The sequence below is a fragment of the Cynocephalus volans genome, unplaced genomic scaffold, assembly GCF_027409185.1.
Source record: "Cynocephalus volans isolate mCynVol1 unplaced genomic scaffold, mCynVol1.pri scaffold_35, whole genome shotgun sequence".
NCBI lineage: Eukaryota > Metazoa > Chordata > Mammalia > Dermoptera > Cynocephalidae > Cynocephalus > Cynocephalus volans.
In genome coordinates this window covers 1,816,315-1,841,188 of record NW_026902463.1, presented here as the reverse complement: position 1 = coordinate 1,841,188, position 24,874 = coordinate 1,816,315, and the positions used below count along the sequence as shown (strand labels likewise).

The following is a 24,874-nucleotide window of genomic DNA, read 5'->3' as shown; positions in this document are numbered from 1 at the left end:
TGTAAACTGTTTTCTTTTCGATGTCTAAGAGATATAAGATGATTACAGGTATTTGACCATTCTGCGCTGGTGTGTGTGATGTCTTTAAATCCTGCCGTGTATTTTTCACCCAGGAGACTTGTGCCTTCAGACCTCCCCTCTTCAAGTGTCCGTTAGTGCATGAGCTGGTGGCTGGACTATTGCAAGGTCCAGGTCTAAGAGAACAATGTGGGTCTCACAATGTGGTCCCTGGACCAGCAGCACATGCCTTGCCCGGGTTCGTGCTAGACATGCAATTTCTCAGACTCCACTCCAGACCTGCAGAATTGAAGAGGGGTAGGGAGCCAGGAATCATAAGCCCTCCAGGTGATTCTGCTTCACATGCCAGTTCGACAACCACAGCTGGGGGTTCTAAGACATAAGAGATTTAAACAGGCTTGGCCTTGGAAAGGAAGAAAATCCTTCAGTCTTGACAGTCTGATTGAAGTTGGAGGACAGTATACTGAACAATAAGCCAGACACAGAAGGATGACTACTACGTGATACCACTTCAATGAGTATGAGGAATGTAAAACAGACTCAGAGAAGCAAAGACTAGAAGAGTGCCCTGGAGCACACGGGTGAAGAGGGAAGGAAAGCAGGGAGGGGTGATGCACACACCTCCTCCCTCCTCCAGTTGTTACTGCAATACTTAGGATAGCCTTTGGCTACTTTGACAGGGAGACCCCCAAGCCCAGGAGCTTCCAAAAGTGGGAAACTTATTTGTCTCTTGTGTCCCTGTTGGCAGTCTGAAGGTGCTCCACATAGAGCAGGGATCCATGCCCCTTCTTCTTGTTCTGCTTTCCTCAGCTTGCGGTTTCCAACTCGTGGCCCAACACAGTTGCTCCAAGTCCTGCCATCACATCCACATCCCCACTCAGTCACTTCTAGCCTCTGAGGGGTCTTTTAATGAGGTGGCCACATACCCAGTGAAAAGACTCTTAATCTAAGAAGTGGAGAACTGAATTCGTGGACAAGAACATTCTCCGTCACACTCCTATTAAATTATCATGCAGCTACACGTGACGGTTGAAGCTTAACTGAAGGGATGAAATCTGTAAGGTAGAAAAAGTGGCGAGGACAAGGTTTATATGTGGATTTGTGATAGGAGAGGCTGTGGGGATATGTGGGGTAGTGAGAGCTAGAGAAGACGGGGAATTTTCCAGGAGATACAAGGAATTGATGATCTATGGCCCGTTCGATGATATCGGAAAGTCCAGTAGGAGTTAGTATTTGTTTTCTAGTATTTTTGGTCATAGAACGTCTCTGTGAAAGTCTCACCAGGTTAACACTGGACATAATTGGGAATTACAGAATTACAATGGGAAGAGCAACATGACAGCAACTCTCTGGGGAATTTTGATCATCCAAGAGTGACTTTAGCGAGGTGTGAGAGGAGTACAGAAGGGATCAGAGACACATCTGAATGACCTGCAGCGTGAGGATTTGGGACAATAAGGAAGGGAAAAACGCAGCCTCAAGGGGGTGAAGTTAGTCCTTGGTCAGGGGGTACTTTTTTTCTTTTTGGGAACTTGTGCCCTGTTCTTGATCCCAGTCAGGGCCGCGTGTCTGGGATTTCTGGTGCGTAGACGGATGGCTTGGCTTCAGGCTGCAGGATCCCTAGTCTTTACAGAGACAAGAAGGCTGAGCAGCCAGCCCGAATGGAGGTGTTTAAAGGAAAACATGCCCAGAGGGGGATTTAGAGGCAGAAGAAGAGCTTTGTGGAGGGAGAAATTTGCTAGTAAAAGGGTTGGGGAGCTTGATTTGCTCCTGGTGTGAGAATTCAATGTCACGATCCCTGGAATGACCCGCGAGGTGCAGAGACGCAGGATCGCAGCCGGGCTACCCGGAAGGGGCACACGGAGCGTCTCCACCCCAGCGCCCCTGGCCGGTACATGGGAGTCTCTGGGCAGGCGCTGGAAGTCAGGAGTCTTTATAGGTCCCTGGTGATCCCAGGCTGTGACCAGGGAGGAGCACCAGCCATCGGGCAGGGAGACCAATGTCCCCTGTGACCGGGTGGCCCCTGACCGCCGTGCTCCAAGCCGCCTGTCCTCCTCCAGCTGCCTAGGGGAACGCGCCTTTCCCGCCTTCCCCTCCATTGCACTCCAAGATCCCCTGCCACCTCTCCCCGCTCGGTTTCTCTTGTCCCCGGCATCACTGCGTCCGTCATTTCAGCTCCACACACTGCAGTGTACAGTGTCCTGCAGCTTTTATTCCAGCATGTATCGGAAGCCACGAAGTCGTAGGCCGGCGAGCCTCTGTCACCGGCTGTGCTGTTACAAGGTTTTCCATTCGTGAAGGCTGAGGAGGCTCCCTTCTGAACACTTGGACCCGGCTGAATTTTCAGTCTGGACCCTTCCCACGCATGTGCTGAGATGCTCACAAACTCGCTTCCCACAGAGGACCAAGGTGGCTCGCCAGGTGCCCGTGTCACGACCACTATGTCGGGAAGTTCCCTGTGGTAGTTGGAGCGTGAAAGTGGGTCTCAGCAGATGGCTGTGTCCCCCCAAACCTAGATGTTTTCATTGCTTCTATGATGTCCCTCTCTGATACCTTCTCTATGATGCTATTACCCATAATGTCCCATCAGGTCACCCCTCTGTATGATATGACCTAAGATGTCCCTGTATGAATCCCTTCTGTGTGATCCTACTCTCTATGATGTCCTTCTATGATACCCCACTCCATGATGCTGTTATCTACAATTTCCCTGATTCCCCTTTTCATGACATCATGTATGATGTCCCTCTATACCACCCCTCTCTATGGTATTATAAATAATGTCCCTTTATGATACCCCTTGTATGATATCTATGATGTCTCTCTATGATACTGCACTCTATGATATCATCTAATAAGTCCCTCTATGAAACCCTTCCCCATAATGCCATTATCTATGATATCTCCTCTACGATACCCTCCTGTATGTTATCTATAATATCCCCACTATGACACCCCTCTTTATGATAGTAGCTAAGACGTCACTCTATGAAACTCTTCTCTATGACCCTACTGTATATGATGTACCTCTATGATTCATCAGTCTAGATTATCAATAATGCCCTCTATGATTCCTCATTCTATGATATTATCTATAATGCCCCTCTATGATTCGGCTTTCTGATGTTATCTATAATACCTCTCTATGATTTCACTCCCTATGATACTATTTGTAATGCCCCGCTATGATATTATCTAGTAATGCTCCCCTATGATTCCTCTATGTTATCTATGATTTTTGTCTATGATTTGGCTCTCTATGATTCTATCTATAATGCCCCTCTATGATTCGGCTCTCTATGATACTATCTATACTGCCCCTCTATGATTCGGCTCTCAGAGGTTACCTATAATGCCCCTCTATGATTCTGTTTTCCATGATATTATGTGTAAGGCCTGTCTATGATTCGTCTCTCTGATATTATCTATAATGCCCCTCTATGAATCGGCTATCATCTCTAATGCCCCTCTGTGATTCAGCTCCCTATGATACTATTTATAATGCCTGGCTATGATTCAGTTCTGTATGATTCGGCTCTCTATGATGTTACCTACAATGCCCCTCTATGATTCGGCTCTCCATGATAATATGTGTAAGGCCCGTCTATGATTTGGCTCTCTATGATAATTTCTATAAAGCCCCTCTATGATTCGGCTCTCAGATATTATCTATAATGCCTCTCTATGATTCCACTCTCTATGATGTTATGTGTAAGGCCCATCTATGATTCGGCTCTCTTTGATATTATGTATAACGCCCTTCTATGATTCAGCTCTCTACGATATTGTGTGTAAGTGTCGTCTATGATTCGGCTCTCTATGAATATATCTATAGTGCCCAGTTATGATTCAGCTTGCTTACATTATCTATAATGCCAGTCTATAACTCGGCTCTCTATATTATCTATAATGCTCCTCTATGATTCCCTCTCTATAATTTTATCTGTAATACCCAGCTATGTTTGGCTCGCTGATGTTATCTATAATGCCCGTCTATGATTCGGCTCTCTATGATATCATGTGTAAGGACCCTCTATGATTCCGCCGTAGGGGAACATACTCCATCTGGGTGGAGGTTGCGTGACCTGTGGGGTTCCAGCTCCCTGTGGGGTGAAGGGTGCGGTTCGACGGGGGGATATGCTCTTGGGGATTGAGAGCGCGCCGGCCGCGGGGCTGTGGAGGTGGCGATCGGCTCCTACTGGGTAACGGCTTGTGGCCAGCTGTGGGCACCTGCTCCGTGGAGAGGGAGGGCTCTCGTCTTGGGGAGCAGGGGATCTGCTCAGTGCGCTGGGAGGGCAAGTGGCCTGTGGTGGGTACCAGCTCCGTACAGCGTGAGGACTCCATACTTTGTTGGTGTCCGGTTGACTGGGTGGGGACTTGCTCCGCATCACTGAGAGCACGCAGCCCAGGTGACAAGGATCTGCTCCTACGGGATGTGCGATCCTGATTTTACCGGTTCCCCGGTGAGGTCCCGCGGTCCTCTGGGGGCGACATGCTCTTCAGTGGTGAGGTCACGCGGGCCGTGGGGGTGGGGAGGTGGTGATCTTTTCCTGCTCGTGGTGGCGTGTGGCCTGCTGTGGGCAATTACTCCGTGAAAGGTGCGGGCTTGCGTCTCGCGTGGTGGGGCATCTGCTCTGTGGGGTGGGAGGGCGTGCGGCTCGTGGGCGTTCCTGCTCTGTGCGGGAACAGGGCTCTGGTCCCAATGCGGTGGACGTGGTCCTACCGGGAATGGCTACAGACTTTAGTAGTGTCCCGGTGAGGGTGCGCAGCCCATGGGATTAGGACACCTCCTCCTCCGGAGTGAGTTGGCAGTCCGATCTGGGCGAGCTTCTTCCTGCGTGGTTAGGGCGCACGGCCAGGCCAGCGGTGAGACCTCCTCTGTGCGGCCTGAGGGTACGGGGCCAGGGGGGGTGGGGGGAACTGCACCGTGTGTGGTGAGGACACACGTCCGTTTGGGGCACCTGCTCCGTGTGACTTGAGGGCTCCAGACCTTATCGGTGACCAGGTTAGGGCTCTGGAACCGGGTTGGGTACTTACTCCTGCGGTGTGAGGGCACACGATCCGAGGCGTGGGGGGAACCCGCTAATGTGCGGTGAGGGTCCATGGCCCGCCAAGGCACCTGCTCTGTGCAGCTTTTGGGTTCCAGACTTTATTGGTGCCCAGGTGAGTGCGCGAGACCCGCGTTGGTGACTTCCTCCGTGCTGGGTGTGGGTGCGGGACCAGCAGGGGGGCTTGCTCCCTGCAGGGTGAGGGCGCACGTCACGTCGGGGCACTTGCTCCGTGCAGCTTTAGGGCTCCAGACTCCCCCGGGGTCCGTGTGAGACAGTGAGGACCTGCTCAGGTAGGGGTGACGGGGAGGGGCCCATGGGAATTCCTGTTCCGTGATGGTGAGGGCTCAAGACATATCGGTATCCAGGTGAGACTATTGGCCTTTGAGAGGACCTAAATGCTCCATGCGGAATGAGGAATCCAGACCTTACCGGTGTCTGGGTCAGGGCGCCAGGCCGCAGGGTACGTGCTCCATACGGGGTGAGGGCACCCGGACCTGGGGGACTGAACTGGTCGGTGAAGTATGAGGGCTCCAAATCTTATGCATGTCCTGGTGAGGGCGCGCGGCCCACGGTGCGGAGCTGTGCCTTCTGGAGTGAGGTCTCAACGCCTTACAGGTGTCCAGGTGAGGCGTACATCCCAGGGTTGGGACCCGCTCAGTGAAGAGGGAGGGGCTCTTCCCTTAGTAGGTGAGCATACTCCATTCAGAGGGATGGCATACGGCCCGCGTGAGTCTTGTTCCCTGTCATGTGAGATCATGTGACACTCCCGGGAACGTGGGCCAAGCTTACGGGGATGAGGGCTCATGGCCCTTGCGGTGACGTTCTCAGCACGCCATAAGGGGAAAAGGCCAGGGCGGGGAAGTGCACCGACTGGGGTGAGGGCATTCCACTGACTTCAGGGACCTCCTCCCTGAGAGCTAAAGGCACAGGACCCACGTAGGCGACCTGCTATTGCGCGCTGAGGGCATGCGGTCCGAGGTACAGCGGGGGACGTGTTCCTGTGAGTTGAGGGCCCGTGGACCGCAGGGGTACTTCCTAGGTTCAGGGTACGGGTGTGCGTCACGCCGGGGTAATTGCTCCGTGCGGATCGAGGTCTCTAGGTCTTGTAGGTGCCAGTGTGTGTGCGGCGGGGGGTATCTGCTTAAGCGTGGTGAGGTCACTTGACCCTCGCGGGGACATGCTTCGTGCGTGCGGCGTGAGGGCGCCCGGTATTTTGGAGACCTGCTTAGTGCTTTTGAGGAATACAAACTTTATCGGTGTGACCTTGAGGCGTGCGTCCCTCCGTAGGGACCCGCTCAGAGTAGAGGGAGGTCACGTGAACCGCAGTTGGGGATCATGCTCCATTCGGGTGCAGGGCACATGGCCCGCGGGCATCCTGCTCCCTGAGGGGTGATGTCCCTCGCTTTGATGAGGAAGACATGTACTTAAAGGGTGAAGGCGCTCGGCCTTCGGGGACGGACCTCGTCCGTGAAGTTTGAGGGCTCCAAATCTTATACGTGTCCTGGTGAGGGCGCGCGGCCCACGGTGCGGACCTGCGCCTTTCGAAGTGAGGTCTCTAGGCGTTACAGGTAGGTGTCCAGGTGAGTCGTGCATCCCTACCGCCTAAGGCCCTGCTCAATGCAGAAGCAGGGAGTGCTTCCCGCGGTAGACGAGCACACTCCATTTGGAGGGAGGGCATACGGCCCGCGGGAGTCTTGTTCCCTGTGAAGTGAGATGATGTGACACTCGCGGGAACGTGGGCCAAGCGTATGGTGTGAGGGCTCTCGGCCCTTGTCGTGAGGTTCTCAGTGCGTCACGGTATAAGGCCAGCACGAGGAACTGCTGCACCGTGTTGGGTGAGGGCATTCCACTGGCTTCTGGGACCTGCTCCATCAGGGCTAAAGACGCGGGACCCGCTTTGGTGACATCACGTGACCCTGGCGCGGACATGTTCCCTGCGAGTGGGGTGAGTGTGCGTGGCTGATTTGGATACCTGCTTACTGCGTTGGGGGACTAGAGACTTCATCGGTGTCCCCTTGAGGCATGCGTCCCACCCTAGGGACCCGTTAATGGTAGAATGAGGTTGCACGTCCCGCAGTGGGGTTTCATGCACCATTCAGCTTCAGGGCCCTTGTCCCGCGTGTGTCCTGCTCCCTGTGCGGTGAGGTCCCGCGGTCCGCTGGGGGCGACCTGCTCCTGAGGGGTGAGGGCACTCGGCCCCCGGGGGTTCTGCTCCCTGCGGGATGAGGTTCGGCGGTTCGCTGGGGACCACATACTCTAGTGGTGAGGGCGCCTGTCCCGCGGGGGTCCTGCTCCCTGTAGGGTGAGGTCCAACGTTCCTCTCTGGGCGACCTCCTCTTCAAGGGTTATGGAGCGGGACCCACGGGTTCCTGTGTTCTGTGGGGTGAAGTCTCGCTGTCCGCTAGGGGCGACATGCTCTTCTAGCGCGGGTCCCGTGCCCCCCTGGGGTCCTGCTCCCTGTGGCGTGAGGTCCTGCGGTCAGCTTGGGGCGACCAGATATTCAGAGGTTAAAACGTGCAACGGGAGTCCCGCATCTTGTGGGCTGAGGTCCCGCGGACGGCTGGAGGTCTTGTAGGCGACATGTTCTTCAGGAGTGGGGCACGCATCCCACTGGTGTCAAGCTGCCTGTGGGTGAGGTCCCAGGGTCTGTGGAGAGGACATGTTCTTGAAGGGTGAAGGTGCTCGGCCCGCGGGGACGGACCTGGTCCTTGAAGTGGGAGGGCTGCAAATCTTATACATGTCCGGGAGAGGGCGCCTGGCCAACGGTGCGGAGCTGTGCCTTTCGGAGTGAGGTCTCTAGTCCTTACAGGTGTCCAGGTGAGGCGTGCATCCCACGGTAGGGACCCAGTCAGTACAGAGGGAAGAAGTGCTTCCCGTGGTAGGCGAGCATACTCCATTTAGTGGGATGGCATACGGCCCACAGGAGTCTTGTTCCCTGTCATGTGAGATCATGTGACACTCGCGGGAACGTGGGCCAAGCTTACGGGGATGAGGGCTCACGGCCCTTGGTGTGACGTTCTCAGCGCGCCATAAGGGGAAAAGGCCAGCGTGGGGAACTGCGCCATCTGGAGTAAGGGCATTCCACTGGCTTCTGGTACCTGCTCTGTGAGGAATAAAGGCGCGGCACCCCGTTGTCGACCTGCTCCTGCGCGGTGAGGGCATGCGGTCCGAGGCACAGTGGGGGACGTGTTCCTGTGAGTTGAGGGCCCGTGGACTGCGGGGGTATTTCCTTGGTTCTGGGTACGGGTGCGCATCACGCCGTGGTACATGCTCCGTGCGGATCGAGGTGTCTAAGTCTTGTAGGTGTCCGGGTGCCAGTGCGTGTGCGGCGGTGGTTATCTGCTTAAGCGTGGTGAGGTGACCTGACCCTCGCGGGGACGTGCTCAGCCCGTGCGGCGAGAGGGCGCCCGGCATTTTGGAGTCCTCCTTAATGCTTTTGAGGACTACAGACTTTATCAGTGTGCCCTTGAGGCGTGCGTCCATCCGTAGGGACCCGCTTAGTGTAGAGGGAGGTCGCACGTCCCGCAGTTGGGGATCATGCTCCATTCGGGTGCCGGGCGCGTGGAACGCGGGCATCCTGCTCCCTGAGGGGTGATGTCCCTCGCTCTGATGGGGAAGACGTGATCTTGAAGGGTGAGGGCGATCGGCCTGCGGATGTCCTGCTCCTTGTGGGGTGAGGTCGCACGGTCCGTTGGGGACGACATGTTCTTAAAGTGTGAAGGCACTCGGTCCGCGGGGACGGATCTGGTCCGTGAAGTGTGAGGGCTCCAAATCTTATACGTGTCCTGGTGAGGGCGCGCGGCCCACGGTGCGGACCTGCGCCTTTCGAAGTGAGGTCTCTAGGCCTTACAGGTAGGTGTCCAGGTGAGGCGTGAGACCCTACCGCGTAGGGACCTGCTCAGTGCAGAGGCAGGGCGTGCTTCCCGCGGTAGACGAGCATACTCCATTCGGAAGGAAGTCATACGGCCCGCGGGAGTCTTGTTCCCTGTGAAGTGAGATGATGTGACACTCGCGGGAACGTGGGCCAAGCGTACGGTGTGAGGGTTCACGGCCCTTGGTGAGACGTTCTCAGTGCGCTATAACGGTATAAGGCCAGCGCGAGGAACTGCTGCGCCGTGTTGGGTGAGGGCATTCCACTGCCTTCTGGGACCTGCTCCGTCAGGGCTAAAGGCGTGGGACCCGCGTTGGTGACATCACGTGATCCTCGCGGGGACATGCTCCGTGCGTCCAGGGTGAGGGCATGCAGATGGTTGGGAGACGTGCTTTGTGATTTTGAAGACTACAGACTTTATTGGTGTCTGCTTGAAGTGTGCATTCCACGGTAGGGAACTGCTCAGTTTATACTGAGTTCGCACTTCCCGCGGTGTGGGATCATACTCCATTCGGGTTCAGAGCACACGGCCCGCGTGGGTCCTGCTCCCTGTGGGGTGGGGGCCTGCGGTCCGCTGTCGGCGACCTGCTCTTGAGGGGTGTGGGCCCGTGTTCCGCGAGAGTGAGGAGGTGGTGATGTTCCCCTGCCGTGTGATGGCGCGCGGCCCACTGTGGGTACGTGCTCCATGAAGAGCGTGGCTTGCGTGTCGCCGGGCACGGCATCAGCTTCGTTTGGTTTCAGGGTGCTCGGCCTTCAGAAGTTCCTGCTTTGGGTGGGATAAGGGCGTGTTTGCCAAGTCAGGGTGACCTGCTCCGTGTGGGGCGAGAGCTCCAGACCTTATCCGTGTCAGGGTGCGGTCGTACACCTCGCAGAGTTCCTGCTCGGTGCATAGTGAGTACGCGTACCCCGCTGGGGGCCGTGCTTTGTGTGGGCTGAATGCTCCAGACTGTACTGGTGTCCCGGTTAGGGCTCTCAGTCGCTGGTTGGGCGGGATATCTGAGCACAGATAAAGGGGGTCATCCAGGAGTGCTTTCCTAGGGTATTCTGCATATACTATGGTCGGTAAAATTCGTGTCCGAGGGACGTTGGTTTTAAAAATTCAGTTTATGGTGTCTGGCGTTTGCTTACTCGGAAAACTTCACTGCAGTTAAGCAAAGTGCAAAAAAATGTATTGGATCTCTACGTAACCCACCAGGTGGTGTGTGTATTCTTTTCTGTTTTGCACCATATATTTTGTCTCGCGTGTTTTTAAACCTGAAACCTGAAATCCTTCCCCTGCCCCGGTTTTTCACGTTTGGTTTTTACACCACAATTGCGCAAGGTGCTCTCCAGGACCGAATCCGGCTTGCTGCTCATTTCCTATGGCCCATGAGCTAAGAGTGGGTGTACATCTTTAAATGTTTTTTTTTTTTTTTTTTAAATCGAGAGAGGAATAGTATATGTTGCCATGTGACTGTCACATGACGTTTAATTGTCAGTGCCCATGACTAAAGTTGATGGGAACGCAGCTATGCTGTGCGTTTGTGCGTTGTCTAGGGCTGCCTTTGCCTTGCATATGCAAAGTTAAATTCTGGTCAGACAAAACCAGGAATATTTACTATCTGGCCCTTTACAGAATAAGTTTGCCAACATCTGCTTTAAATTATAGGATGGCACTTTTTACAGACATCTAAGCTAGATTTTGCCATTTTGTTTAACTTTTTATGTTGGAAAATTTCCAGCATATGTGAATGTAGTAAATGATATATAAATGAATAAAATAAATTCCTCTTACCCTTCATTCAGCTCATCTACACACCCCCTCACCCTCCACACTGGATTAATTTTAAGCAAATTCCAGAACTTTTCTCATTTCATTCCTACAGATTCCAGTGTACAGCTCTAGAAGACAAAGACTCTTAAACATATATAACCTTAATATCATTATCACTTTAAAATGATTAAAACCAATTCTTTAATGTCATCAGTGTATGTTTAGTTGTATCATAAGTGTTTTTGTTGTTTTTGCTTTTTGTTTTGTACAATAGATTTCTTTGAATCTGGGTCAAAATACTGTCCACAATGGCAATTGGGTGATAGGGGCTGACCATTTTGGAATCATGTATTTGCAGAATGTTTGTCCTTGAAGGCGGTTAGGTATTTGCTAACTGCCATCCATACCCCACCTTGTGCAAGTTTCTAGGCACAGGGCTGTGTGTCTAGGGCCCAGCTGTTCTGTCCCCTTAGCTACATTGCCAAAAACGTGACTGAAGGCGCTCAAGAAACTTGACTTCAAATGATTGCTTTGCAACCTCAAGTTACTTTATCAGACTTGAGGAATAAGGCAGGGTAGCAATATTTCTTTTATATTTGGCGTAAAATCACTTGCGTGCAGGCTAACTCAATCAAAACTGCTTTTCTTCCTGATTCTACTAAGTCCTTTTGGAAAAGCATCTTAATAGTAACTTAGTTTCTATAACTTGAATATCTGGAAGTAAATGTGTACCCAGACATCTTTTGAGGGTTAGTGAAATATTACGCGTACATCCTTTAGCCTTAGAAAGGGTGGTGGATAGTGTTGTGAGGAAATGAGAAGAAAGCAGAAGTCAGAAGAAGGCTGGTGACCTGTCCCCTTACAGAAAATTAAGAAATACGATGCCTACCTCATAGGGCTTTTATTGAGCTGAAAGGAGTGCTATGTGCCAAAAGTTATATACAGAAGAAAGGCATTATTTTTATTAACAGTGGCTTGATAATGAGAAATAGTATGTCTTAGTGTTCCCAGTTCTCCTTGAGTAGTGTATTACATAGTGTATGTTTAAACAAAGGGTATTGTATTACCTAATGAAAAAACAATAAACTGTGCCGTAAGTGTGTGCGCTGTTTTAAGTAGCATTAGATATTTGGGTCTAATAACAAGCGAAACTCACAAATAATAAATGTAAAAAGCAAATTATTGAGAGCTAATTTGTGAAAATCTTAAATGTATTTTTTAAAAAAAAGAATGAAGGATTTATATATTTAAACTTCCAAACTGTGCTTTATGAATAATTCATTTTCAAATGAGGTATAATTAACATGGACATTAAAATTGCAGCTGAGAAATACAGATTGCTCTTCACAACATCACTTTGCAATGCCAAGCAAACAATAAAAAAAAAAAAAAAAAAAAAATAGGGATGAGACTGTAGCCAAAGATGGTTCAATTTGAAATCAGAGTGCCTGGGATTGCTTTGCTATCATAAGAGTTATTTCCTGAGTAATGCAGTATATTTTCTTTCTCTCTCTCTTCACACTCCAATATGTTTAGATTTTTCTAAGTTTCTTCCATTCCCTTCTCTTCCCTTCCATCCTCTCCTCTCCCCTTCCCCTCTCTTCCTCCCTTACTATCTATCATCTATCTCTATGTGTCATGCTTATCTTCTATCTATCATATCTACCTAGCTTCCTCACTATTATATCTGTTGTCTGTCTGTCTGTGTGTCTGTCTGTGAATCTATCTATCTGTCTGTCTGTCTGTCTTTCTGACCGTCTATATCTATATCTGTCCATCTATCTATCTGTTATCTGTACAAAGCAACAAAAGTCAGCTTTAGATTTGAATTAGGATCAGACACAAAGCATCATTTAATTCTCATGTAGGTATCATAATCCGGTCTTCGGTGTTGTTAGGACTCCCAGATTTCGTTGTGAACATCTCCGATGTGAACGGAACAGACATCTGGCCTGCCTCTTTCTGCATGGGGAGTGCGGTAGGTGCGCCCACCTTTGGTCCCCTGTCCACCCTACCTGCGTTCTTGTCACACTGCTGTCCTCAAAATGCAGCCCCAGCAGGCCCTGGGCATCTGCAAGAAATGCAAAGTCTCAGGCCATGCCCCAGACCTACTGATTAGGAATTCTGACTGGAGCCCAGCCAGGTCTATGCTTTAATAAACCCTCCAGAGGATGCTAATGCACACGCAAGTGTGGCTTCTCCACCCGCAGCCCTGGAATCACAAGTGTGTGCCCTTACCATACTTACCCTAAACGGAGCCACAAGCACACAAAAATATTATCAATTAAGTTAAGGAAATATATTTAAATATACATAATGGTAACATATAAACATTTTATATTTAACTTATATCACACAAACAATTAATATTCAAACATATTATGTTACATATAATAATAACATTTACTAAACATATTCATGGTTTATAAACCATGAAATAAATAAATATGTATAATACACATGCACATGTTATGCTCTGTTCACCAAGTGGATGCTCAAGGGAGTGATGTAAAGCTTACCCAGGTGGTGCTGATTCTCTGTCCTGGAGCAGAATTGCCCGCTTCCTTCCTTCCCTTCCATGGCCTCCTGATGAAGCATCTTTCTCAGCCCACAACAGCAAGGCTTACTGATCTTCCAACAACCTGAGCCCCCTTCCATCCCCTTCTACTTGGAACGACATTCTGAGTCATTTCTGCCTGAACTCATTCGTTCCCAGAGAAAAAGCTTCTACTTCCGAGCCCCTAGAACCTCATGGCAGTTTAAACTGCACTTCTTAGAGCCTTGTTTACTGTGCTTGCAAGTGTGCCAGAAAGTGAGTTTGTCAGTCAGGTCCAGCTGAGCGTACAGAGGATAGAGGCCACAGCCTGCCCTCAGTTCCAGACCTACGCCAAATGTTTGCCAGGAGCTTTCCTGTGTTGCCTGTCATCTCACGGATGGGCTGGACATCTCATGCCTGTGTGCGGGAGCTTTGATGCTGGGCTCTTCCTGGTTGCAGATGTGGATCCAGCTGCTGTACAGCGCCTGCTTCTGGTGGCTGTTCTGCTACGCAGTGGATGCCTACCTGGTGATATGGAGATGGGCAGGACTGAGAAATGTGCTGCCAAAATGAGCTGGGATTTCTGCCGTAGTTCCATGTCATGAGGGAAGTGTGGAGCTACCACCGAGCTTTTGAAAGTGTTAAGGCAGGGGCCCTCAGTCAAACTATCATTTGGCCCCTTCACACAGAAACATCTAGGATATCTCATTTGTGTCAGAGGCTAAAGGCAGATTCAAAATATTGAGGAGTTCAAAACCTTGAAAATAAGTAATTCAAGAAATTAAATATTTGGAACTGAAGAAATACTAAAAAACGATTGGTGCAAATATAAGCAATTTTTGATTGTATATAAAGGTCGGAGGCAAAGCGTTCTTCTGATAATATATTGACACTCTATGCTAAACACAGAATTGAGACACTGGAGTTTCAGGTGGCTGTCAGGAGGGGATCACACAGTGGCTAGTAAGTTGGGCACTGGTGGCTTTGAACTCCTGCCCAAGTGCTCGGTAGCTGTGTGACTGTTGGCAAATTGCTTAACCTCTCTGGACCTCTGTTTTCTCAGAGGTACCCACCTCATAAGGCCACTGGCAGGAGCAAGTAAATGCAGTGAAATATGTACATGGACAGTGCCTGGCACGTAGTAGGCTCTCCGTAGGAGTCGCTGCTACTGTAGCTGGGATGTGAATGTGTGTTGAGGAAACAGCAACACAGAAGAGAACTTGTGTGACAGACAAGCTGGACGCAGAAGGGTAGGGCGAGCATCCAGGTCTTCTGGCTCCAAGTCCAGGAAGCATTTGTCCCCCACCAAATTCAGGGTCTGCTTGAATCAGGGCCCCTTTGGATGGAGCTCCTGCGTGCTTTCTATCAACAATTTTACAAACTTCACACGTTAAAAAGGGTAAAATCCAGCAGTTTTTAGTGTATTCCCACTGTTATACAACCATCACCATCATTTAATTTTATGATGTTCTAAACATCACCAGAAGAATCACTGTGCCAGTTACCAGTCACTCACCATTCTACCAATCTTCCAGCCTCTGGCAACCACAAATCTACTTTCTGTCTCCACGGATTTGCATGTTCTGGACATTTCATTTAAATGGAATTATAAAATATGTGACCTTGTGTGTGTGGCTTTTTAAACAGCATAATATTTTCAAGGTTTATCCATGTTGTAGCAAGTGTCAGTACTTTATTCCTACTATGGTCTGAATATTTGTGTCCCCCCAAATTTGTGTGTTGAAATGGTCTTAGGAGGTTGGGCTTTTTGGGAGGTGATTAGATCAGTAAGGTGGAGTCCTTGTGAATGTGGTTAGTGCTTTTATAAATAAGACCCCAGAGAGTAATCTTGTCCCTTCCACTGTGTGAGGAGACAGAAAGTGTCATCTGTGATCCAGAAGGGTCCCTCAGCAGACAGTGAATCTGCCAGCACCTTGATTTTGCACCTCCAGCCTCCAGAACTGTGATAAATATAACATCTGTTGTTGATAAGCCACCCAGTTTGTGGTATTTTGTTACAGCAGCCCAAATAGGCTAAGACAATTCCTTTTTATTGCTTAATAGCATTCCGGTGTATGAATATACTATATTTTGATTTTTTCATTTATCAGTTGATGAGCATTTAGGGTGTTTCCATTGTGCTTAGTATTAGGAATAATGCTTCAATGAACATTTGTATACTAGTGTTTGTGTGAACATGTTTTCATCATATACTCCTGGGTATACACCTGGGAGTGGAGTTGCTGAACCACATGGTAACTCTAGGTATAATCTTGTAAGAAACTGCTAAACTGCCTTCCAAAATGACTGCGCCATTTTGAAAGCAGTGTATGAGAGTTCCAGTTTCTCCCCAGCCTCGCTAACACTTCTTATCTGTTCATTTGTTTTAATTTTAGCTGTCCTAGAGTGGGTGAGGTGGTAACTCATTGTGCTTTTGATTTCAGCAGTGGCTAATAACGTTGATCATCCTTTTGTGTGCTTGCTGGCCATTTGCATACCTTCTTGTAGAAATGTCTATTCAACTGCTTTGCCCATTTTTAAATTGGATTATTTGTCTTTTTATTATGGAGTTGTAAGGGTCCATTATATATTCTAGATACAAGTACCTTATTAGATATGCGATTTGCAAAGTTTTTCTCCCATTCTGTGTGTTGTTTTTCCACTTACTTCATGGTATCTTTTGAAGTACAAGAACTTTTCATTTTCATGAAGTCCAATTTAAAATTGTTTTCCTTTGGTTTAGTATGCTCTTGCGGTCGTATTTAAGAAACCATTGCCTAAATCAAGGTCACAAAGATTTATACCTATGTTTTCTTATGGTTCAAAAACTTCCATTCGGTCTGCATTAGTCCATTTCTGCTGCTTATTACAAAATCCGCAGAACTGGGCAATTTATAAAGAACACGAAATTTATTGCTTACAGTTTCTGAGCCTGGGACATCCAAAATCCAGGGAACACATCTGGTGAGGATCATGGTGGTGACTTCAGTGATGTGGGTATCACATTGTGAAATAGCAGAGCAGAGAAAACAAGAGACAAACTTCCTCATTCTCTCTCCTTTTAAAGCCCTCAGAACCAGGCCTCTGACCACCACTATTAATGCATTCACTACTGCACGGTCCTACAATCTAATCACCTCTTGAAGTCCCCACCTTCCAATTACCATAATAGGACTTCCTACTGCATAACGGTCACAGTGGGCGCCAAGTTTCTAATACATGAAACATGGGGGACACATTTCAAGCTTCAGTGAATTTTGGGGGGACATAATTCAATGCATTACAAAGTCTATTTAGGTCCATTTTGAGTTAATTTTTGTGTACAAGTGAGGAATGGGTCCATCGTTATTCTTTTGCATATGGGTTTAACTTTGTTCCAGCACCATTTGTTGGATAAATTCACTTTGAAAAAAAATCAGTAAACAAATAGAGATTATATGCAGATTGTAGAATATATTGAGTAGTCTAGATAGATCCCTGTTCTAAAATCATTGACGTCACTTATATGTGTCACATCATCATTAACTTTGATCCCTCTCGCCTTTCTTTTAGTGCTTACTTCATTATTTATGGTTTTTCCATCCTTTTTTTTTTAACTTATATACCAAATTCTTACACATCTTTATAGAACACAGATATGCCTGGCTGTGAAAATCCTCCAGAGAAGATGGTCAAAACCAAAGGCAGCCAACCAGGTGGATCAGTGAGGATCCACAATTTTCTTTTGTGTGTGTGTGTCCTTGTCTGGTTTTCGATCAGAGTAATGCTGGAATCATAAAATGCGTTCGGAAGTATTCCTCCTCAATGTCTAGAATAATCTGAAGATAAGTGGTATCAACTCTTCTTCAAAAGCTTGGTAGAATTCAGCAGTGAAGAAATCAGGTACTGAACTTCCTTTTAATGGACGAACTTTTTTATAACTGATTCCATTTCTTCACTTGTTTTTGGTCTGTTCAGATTTTCTATTTCTTCATAATTGTATTTCTTCAGGAATTTATTCATTTCCTCTGTTATCATATTTGTTGGTGTATAGTTATTCATAATAGACCGTTATGATCTTTTGAATTTTTGTGGCATCACCTATAATGTGTCATTTTTTATTTCTCATTTTATTTATTTGAATCTTCTCTTTTTTTCTTGGTTAATCTGGCTAAAGTTGGGCCAAGTTTGTTTATATTTGGAAAAAACAACCCTTCGTTTAATTGACCTTTTCAATTGTTTAAATTTCTATTTCATTTATTTCTACTCTGAGCTTACTAACTTCTTTCCTTCTGCCAATTTCGGGTTTAATTTGTTGTTCTTTCTCTAGTGCCTTTAGGTTGTTTATTAGAAAACTTTCTTTTTCTATAAAGGAATTTAGTGCTGTAAACTTTCCTCTCCAAACTGCTTTTGCTCTGTCCCATAGGTATTTGTATGATATGTTTCCATTCTCATGTGTGTCATAAAACTTTTTAATTTCCCTTTTAATTTCTTCATTAACCCATTGGTTGTTTAGGAGGGTATTGTTTAATTTCAAAGTATTTGTATAGTTTCTAAGTTTTTCTTGTTCATTCTAGCAAATGCTCTTGAGTAGGGTATTGATAGGGCAAGAGTCAAGGTAGTGATCTAGCTGGATGAACAGGAAATGGGGGTGTCACAGAGCAGCTGCACAGCATGTCCTCAATATGCCCGCTAGTGGGTGGATAAGGGGCATGGTTTTTTCACTAATTTAGCCTGTGTTCCCGTGCTGGGCTAACCGATGACATAGTCAAAGGAATCCTTGGAACCTGACTTTGCTCAGATCCTTATCCATATCTCCACACAGTTATGTGTCACTTAATGTTGAGGATCTGTTCCATGAAATGTGTCATTAGGTGGTGTCATCACTGCGTGAACATCATAGAGAGTACCTACACGAACGTAGATGGTATAGCCTGGTACACACTTAGGCTATAGGGTATAGTCAATATAATCTGATGGGACCACTGTCGTGTATGCTGCTCATTGTTGGCTGAAATGTTGTTATGCAGAGCATGAATATACGTGTGTGTTTGTGTATTTTTTCCTTTTTTCAAAAATTGTTGCAGCATGCATTGAGGTCACAAGACACCCAGGTATAAAATAGAAAAGACAGACACGATTTTCTCAGGACACTGTGGACAGCTCAGCCATGTGACATTTCCTTTCACATCAAGATTAAGTATCCCTTTCATTCTAGAAGAGCTGTTCCAGAAAGCATCTGGATTTGGACTTTTGGAGTCACAAAGCTGCAGATGCACTTAGAGCACCCTGTGACCTTGGTATCTGGGTTGCCCAGGGGTCTCTGATAGTTTTTGCTGTATCTTCTTAATCTCTCCTTGAGCATTCTCTCCAACCTGATGAGGTACACCTCCACCTCTCATTCTAGAAGCAGAGAGTCTAGATATTTGCTTTTGCATCCTCTCTTGCAGCTAGAGCAGGGTGTATAACTTGACAGTGCCAGTCAGATATGTCTCCCAAGTCTCTGTGTTAGAAGTGAGTGCCCAACGGAATGGGTGGAAGAGAAGCGGTTCTGAAGGAGCAGTGGCAGCAGTAGTGGCAGCAGGCAGGTCTGTGCTGGGAGGTGCATTGAGTGTGCTTTGAGGGGAGGGCCCAGGGTCCAGTTTCAGGGTGTGGGCAGTATCCACTGCTTTCTTTGTCATCCTCTTGGCCAAGATTTGCAGCCTGATGTTGGCAGTTCTGTGTTGCTGCCATATTGGTTCCCAGAGATTCTCAGGCTGCCGCAATCACTCTCAATACTTTTTGGTTTACGTTAGCCAGTCTTTTTCTGCAGCTTGCAAATCAGAACCCCGACTTATCTGATTATGAAGTGAAAGGGACCCCTCCAAGACAGGACACTGAGCATCACCAGCGTACACCCAGAGCATGATGCTTTTGACTGGGGTGAGCTGCGTGAGGAAGAGGTGAGCGGACACCTTCTCACAGCAACTCGACACTCACTGGGCATGGAGAAATGCACATCAGAGACGTCGTGTATAAAGTCGATCTAGGGAACAAGGAGACAATGATTGAGCAAGCAAAGGAAGAAATGAGATAATTGGCTTGGGGCCATTTCTGTGGAAGCCTCGTTGCTGCAGGGGCCGTAAAGTCACTGGAGGCTTGTTTTGTTATTGTTTTCACGATGACCGACGTTAGAGCACATTGAGATGATAAGGGGAATGATCCCATGGAGGGAACACGATGATGATAGTGGGATGGAGGGACAACTACAGGAGGGACGTCCTCTCTTCAGGGAGAGCAGGAAGTGGGACATATAGCCAGGAGTCTGGGCTGGTCTGTGAGGATGAGGCTGTGACAGAGGGGAGTCTGGCACTAAAGATGAAACTGTGACCATGAGACAGCTCCCATCTGACTTTAATTTACTGGCCATTTTATCAGCCAGTTTAGTTGTCACACCATCAAAAGCTTTAAGTCTACTCATCTCCCCCAGTACAGAGTAAGATATCACCATCATCGTCACCGTCTACGACTGTGCAGTGATGGTAGGATATACACACTCAGCTACTCTCCTGAGTGTCTCTGAATAAGTACCTTCTGCTTGAGGACAACTATATTCCTAACCAAGGCCTCAATCTTCAGAGCGTTAACATCAAGTCAGGTCACTGCAAACACAGCATTCGGTCTCAGAATCTCTTTAGCTTCTTCTTCTAAGAGTTCTTCCTGAAATAACAGGAGTGGAACATTCTACTCTTAACTGGGTCTGGCGAGCTTCTGGCAAAATAATGCTCTTGAATGAAGCCTAAAGCCACGTGGTTTGTGGGAGGCCACCTTTGTCACCTATAACCCCTCTTCCCAATTCTGGCGGTGACTGGCTGGCCACTCCACTACCTCCGAAGCTGGTGTCTTAGGGGACTCACTATATACAATGTCAGGTCAAGTCTGGCTGTGGCTGGGGGAACCTTTATCCCTGCTTGAAATTCCTGCCCATGTAAGCCCTGAGTTGAACGAATAAACCAAGCCCAAGGTCCAAGGTGAACTCTTTCCCTTTCCTTTCTCTGCTGTCAGGAAAACCTTCATGAAAACCAAGTGCCTGAAGCCATCTCAACACGTGCCTTCACCCAGTCTCACTTAAAAGTTCTATCTCGGCCCCTTCAAAAGGGAGCTACGACGTTCAATGCTCCAGCAAAACGTCCTGTTCTCTCTGCGTATGAGGAAGTTCTGCTACTGTGCTGCTGCCTCAGTGACAGCGGGCCAGGCTGAGTTCAGGAGCCGAGGCTGGGCTGTGCAGGCGTCCTGTCCTTACCTCGCCAGCATGATGTTGGAGTTGGGGTTCCTAGTGGCCTGCCTGGTGGGACTCCACTTGATGGTGTATATCTCTTTGCTGTGAGCTTGCAGGTCGTGCACACACGTGTCCTGCTTCATGCTCCAGATCTAGAGAACACAGTGGTAACAATATGAGCAAGCTATGTCCCTCCAGTGAGCCAAGAGACTGCAGGCTGTGAACCGTACACAAGCCATTGGAGTGTCCCACTGGAAAAAAAAACTGCAGGTCATTGCCCAGGAAGGGCTGGGACTCCTAGCAGGACCCTTGACTGGTACATCAGAGTTCACTGGGCGAGAGCTAATCTGACAGTCAGTAATGGGACAAATTATAGAGGAAGGAAGAGGACTCAGTACAGATAACCCCCACATGTGAGACTTGTGTTCAGTACTGTGGGCTGTTTAGGGTAAAAGAGCTCATCCCTACAGATGCCAACTTTACCTTTAATGTCATGTCATCAGAGTAGGATGCTAGCACCATTCAAGAAGGATCTCATTTAATAGCATTGACCTCATTCTGAAAGATAGAACGGGTTTGGAAAGGATATCAAGGCCTGAGAACAGACCCAGTGGCTGTCCACCAGGGGGCAGTAGCACTCTGTCATCATGGTGGCCGTCCACCAGGGGGCAGTAGCACTCTATCACCCTGCCATCCACCAGGAGGCAACAGTGCTCTGTCATCCGGATGACCATCCACTAGGGGCAATAGTGCTCTGTTATCCCAGCAGCTGTCCACAAGTGGGCAGCAGTGCTTTCTCATCCTGCTTACCGTCCAGCAGGGGGCAGAAGCCCTCTGTCATCTGGCCGACCATCCACCAGGGGGCAATAGTGCTCTGTCATCCCAGCCGCTGTCCACCAGGGGCAATAGTGCTCTGTAACCACTCTGGCTGTCCTCATGGGAGCAGTAGCACTCTCTCATCCTGCCTACTGTCCACCAGGGGGCAGTAGTGCTCTGTCATCCCAGGGGCTGTCCACAAGGGGGCAGTAGCACCCTCTCTTCCTGGCTACCCTCCACCAGGGGGCAGTAGCACTATCTGAACTTCCCTATGGTCAACCGGGGGCAATAGTGCTCTGTAATCCCAGCAGCTGTCCACAAGTGGGCAGCAGTAGTTTCTCATCCTGCTAACCATCCAGCAGGGGGCAGAAGCGCTCTGTCATCTGGCCGACCATCCACCACAGGGCAATAGTGCTTTGTCATTCCAGCCACTGTCCACCAGGGGGCAATAGTGCTCTATAATCCCAGTGGCTGTCCTCAAGGGGGCAGTAGCATTCTCTCATCCCGCCTACCGTTACCCAGGGATCAGTAGCGCTCTGTCATCATGGTGGCCGTCCACCAGGGGGCAGTAGCACTCTGTCACCCTGCCATCCAGCAGGGGACAGTAGCACGCTCTCACCCAGCCATCCACCAGGGGGCAACAGGGCTCTGTCACCCGGCCAACCATCCACCAGGGGCTATGTTGCTCTGTAAACCCCCTGCCTTTCCTCAAGGGAGCAGTAGCACTCTCTCATCCTGCCTACCGTCCATCAGGGGCAGTAGTGTGATGTCATTCCAGTGACTGTCCTCAAGGTGGCAGTAGCACTCTCACATCCTGACTACGGTTCACCAGGGGCCAGTAGTGCTCTGTTATCCTGCCATCCACCAGGGGGCAATAGTGCTCTGTCATCCCAGTGGCTGTCCACAAGGGGGTAGTAGCACCCTGTCACCCCAGCAGCTGTACACAAGTGGGCAGTAGCACTCTCTCATCCTGCCTACCGTCCACCAGAGACTGCTGTTGGGGGCAGTAGCGTTCTGTCATCCTGCTGGCCATCCTCCAGGGGAAGCAAGATTCTGTCATCCTGCTGACCGGCCACCTGGGACTTTCCCCAAAAGGAAATCAAAGAGTCTGGGAGGCCATGCGTTTTCCTTTTTTATCACTTTGCCTTGTTCATTTATATAAAAGGACAGCCATATACCACAAATGAGCAGCCACCCTCATCAATATTTCTTGAAGGGAAAAAATTCCATACTAGGAAGGAAGCAAATGAAGAATTCACATACAGTATAGGTAGCAAATAAAAACACCAAAACCACAGCTGTTTTAAAACTGGACATGGAAATCACTTCCCTGTGCATTTTTAATGCTACAGCTACTGCTTCTATCTAAATCTGCTACCTTTTTCTGGCGAGTGGCAGTGGCCGGGGGTCAATGCAGACAAATGAAACCCCTCAGCCACGGTGCGGTTCCACGGGGAACAGGAGGCCCGTGTGCCCCAAGTGCACGAGCACACGCCAGAGCCCAGAGGGTGGCTCTGTAAGAACACACAGGAGAAACAAAACCCACCCAAGGGGCTTGCCCTCCAGTGCAAACAGCCTGGAAATACAAAGGGCAGGGGAGTTCTACCAGGCAGCTCAGCATGCTGGGTGCACAAAGGAACAGGACTGTTCCTGAGGGCCACCAGGGCCCCGAGATCCCGAGGCTAAGCCCCGGGGGACAAAGGGAAATGTACCCGGCAGGCAAGGGAGAGGGGGACACACAGGGAACACGGTTCTACAAAGGAACAGCCTGTGGCAGAGGAACACTGTGCCGCACATGGAGACCAAGGAGAAGGTGCACCCACAAGGGTCTTTTCCTTAGGGTAACTGTAGGGCCCCATCTGCTCAGGACAATCCCACAATATTATGCCTGCTGTCCAGCCCAACAATTAACTAACTTCACACTCATAATTAATTTTCTAAATAATTTCACACTCCTAAGAACTCTGGTTTGGAGGATAAATTATATGGTCACACTACTTTTTAAGGAAACTGAGTTGTGAAGGTTGTGAAGCAAAGAAGTGACAGGGCCACATCAGTGTTCCACATGGCACGGATGGCCTGGGAAAAGGGAGGAAGAAAGCCTGGAGTCCAGGGAGTGGGCTCCTGTGTGAGCAAGGGGAGGATGAAAGGGTCAGATTGGAGAGTGGCATGTGCACAGAGGTGCCTGTGAGTGCCCAGGGGTGTGTAAGTGTGCAGACGTGTGTAAGTGCATGGATGTGTATGAATACATGGACATGTGTCTAAGCCAGTGGCCATGTATGCTGGTGTGCATATGTAGATGTGAGTGTCCAGGAGTGTGAGTGGGCATGCATGTGAGTCCAAGGAGTGGGCACCTGTGAGCCAGGGGAGGATGAAGTGGTCAGACTGGAGAGGGGATAACTTGTGGACATGTGTGTGAGCGTGCAGACATATGCGTGCACACATGTGTGCGCAAGTGAACATGAGTGTGCATGACTTTGTGTGCATGTGCACAAGTGTGCATAAGTGTGAGTCCGCATGCGTCTGCACGTGTGTGTGAGAATGTGGCCGTGTGGGGGTGTTCATATACGTACATGAGTATCCAGGCGTGTGCGTGGGCATGCATGTGAGTCCAAGGAGTGGGCTCCTATGAGCCAGGGGAGGATGAAGAGGTCAGACTGGAGAGGGGATAATGTGTACAGGTGTGAGTGTGAAGATGTGTGCATTCACATACGTGCACACAAGTGTACATGAGTGTGCACGAGCATGCGTGATTTTGTGTGCATGTGCACAAGTCTGCATAAGTGTGTCAGCATGTGGCTGTGTGTGGGTTTTCATACACATACATGAGTGTCCAGGCATGTGAGTGTGTGTGCGAGTACGCTTGAGTGTGCCTGCGTGTGTGCGAGTGTGTATGCATGTATGTGTGTGCGTGCATGTGCTCGAGTCTGGAGGTGTGAGTGAGTGCATGCATGTGTGGGAGTGTGGGCGTGTGTCAATGTGCACAAGGGTAGCTGGTTCTGGCTGCGGATGCTGACAGGAGAATCGATGGGTAGGTTTCTTGGGGCCCAGGAATTTGGAGCCAGTCACCATGAACTGTCTCAAGCTGAACCCTCCTCGGAATGGAGCGCCACCTCCACCCACCCGCCACTCTCAGCCCAAGTCACAATTACTAGGAAGCATCGAGAAGTGGCTCAAAAGTCTCAGGAAGAAGTAGGCTCAGCCACATTTCGCTTGAGGCTTGTTCCAACGATTAGCCACAAGGAGAGCCATTTAAAGAGCCAAGTGGTGGCACGGTGGTAAAATCCCGGGCACGGCAGCTGGAAATCACATAGCTATGTGACCTTGTACCCTACGGCACACACAGACTGCGGGCAGCACTATTAAAAGATCGCAGATCATCCAGGATTAGTGGTGAAACAAGTTTAGACCAGAAAACGCAAGTGTCCCTTTGTTACCACAGCCAGATATTCATGGGGCAATGGATACCTGTGCTCCAAAGAACCTTCTTTTGGAAGCAGGAACGCATTGGGCTGGGAGCTGAGACTGGTGGGTAGTAATGAAAGGCAAAGGCACTGAGGACAATGGAATTGAATTCCCTTAAATTGGGGGC

General features: G+C 49.1%; 1 pseudogene; it reads right to left on the bottom strand.

Annotated features, from left to right (window-relative positions):
- LOC134369057 (F-box-like/WD repeat-containing protein TBL1X) overlaps positions 1 to 24,874 on the bottom strand; it is a 54,199-nt pseudogene that overhangs the window by 16,978 nt on the left and 12,347 nt on the right.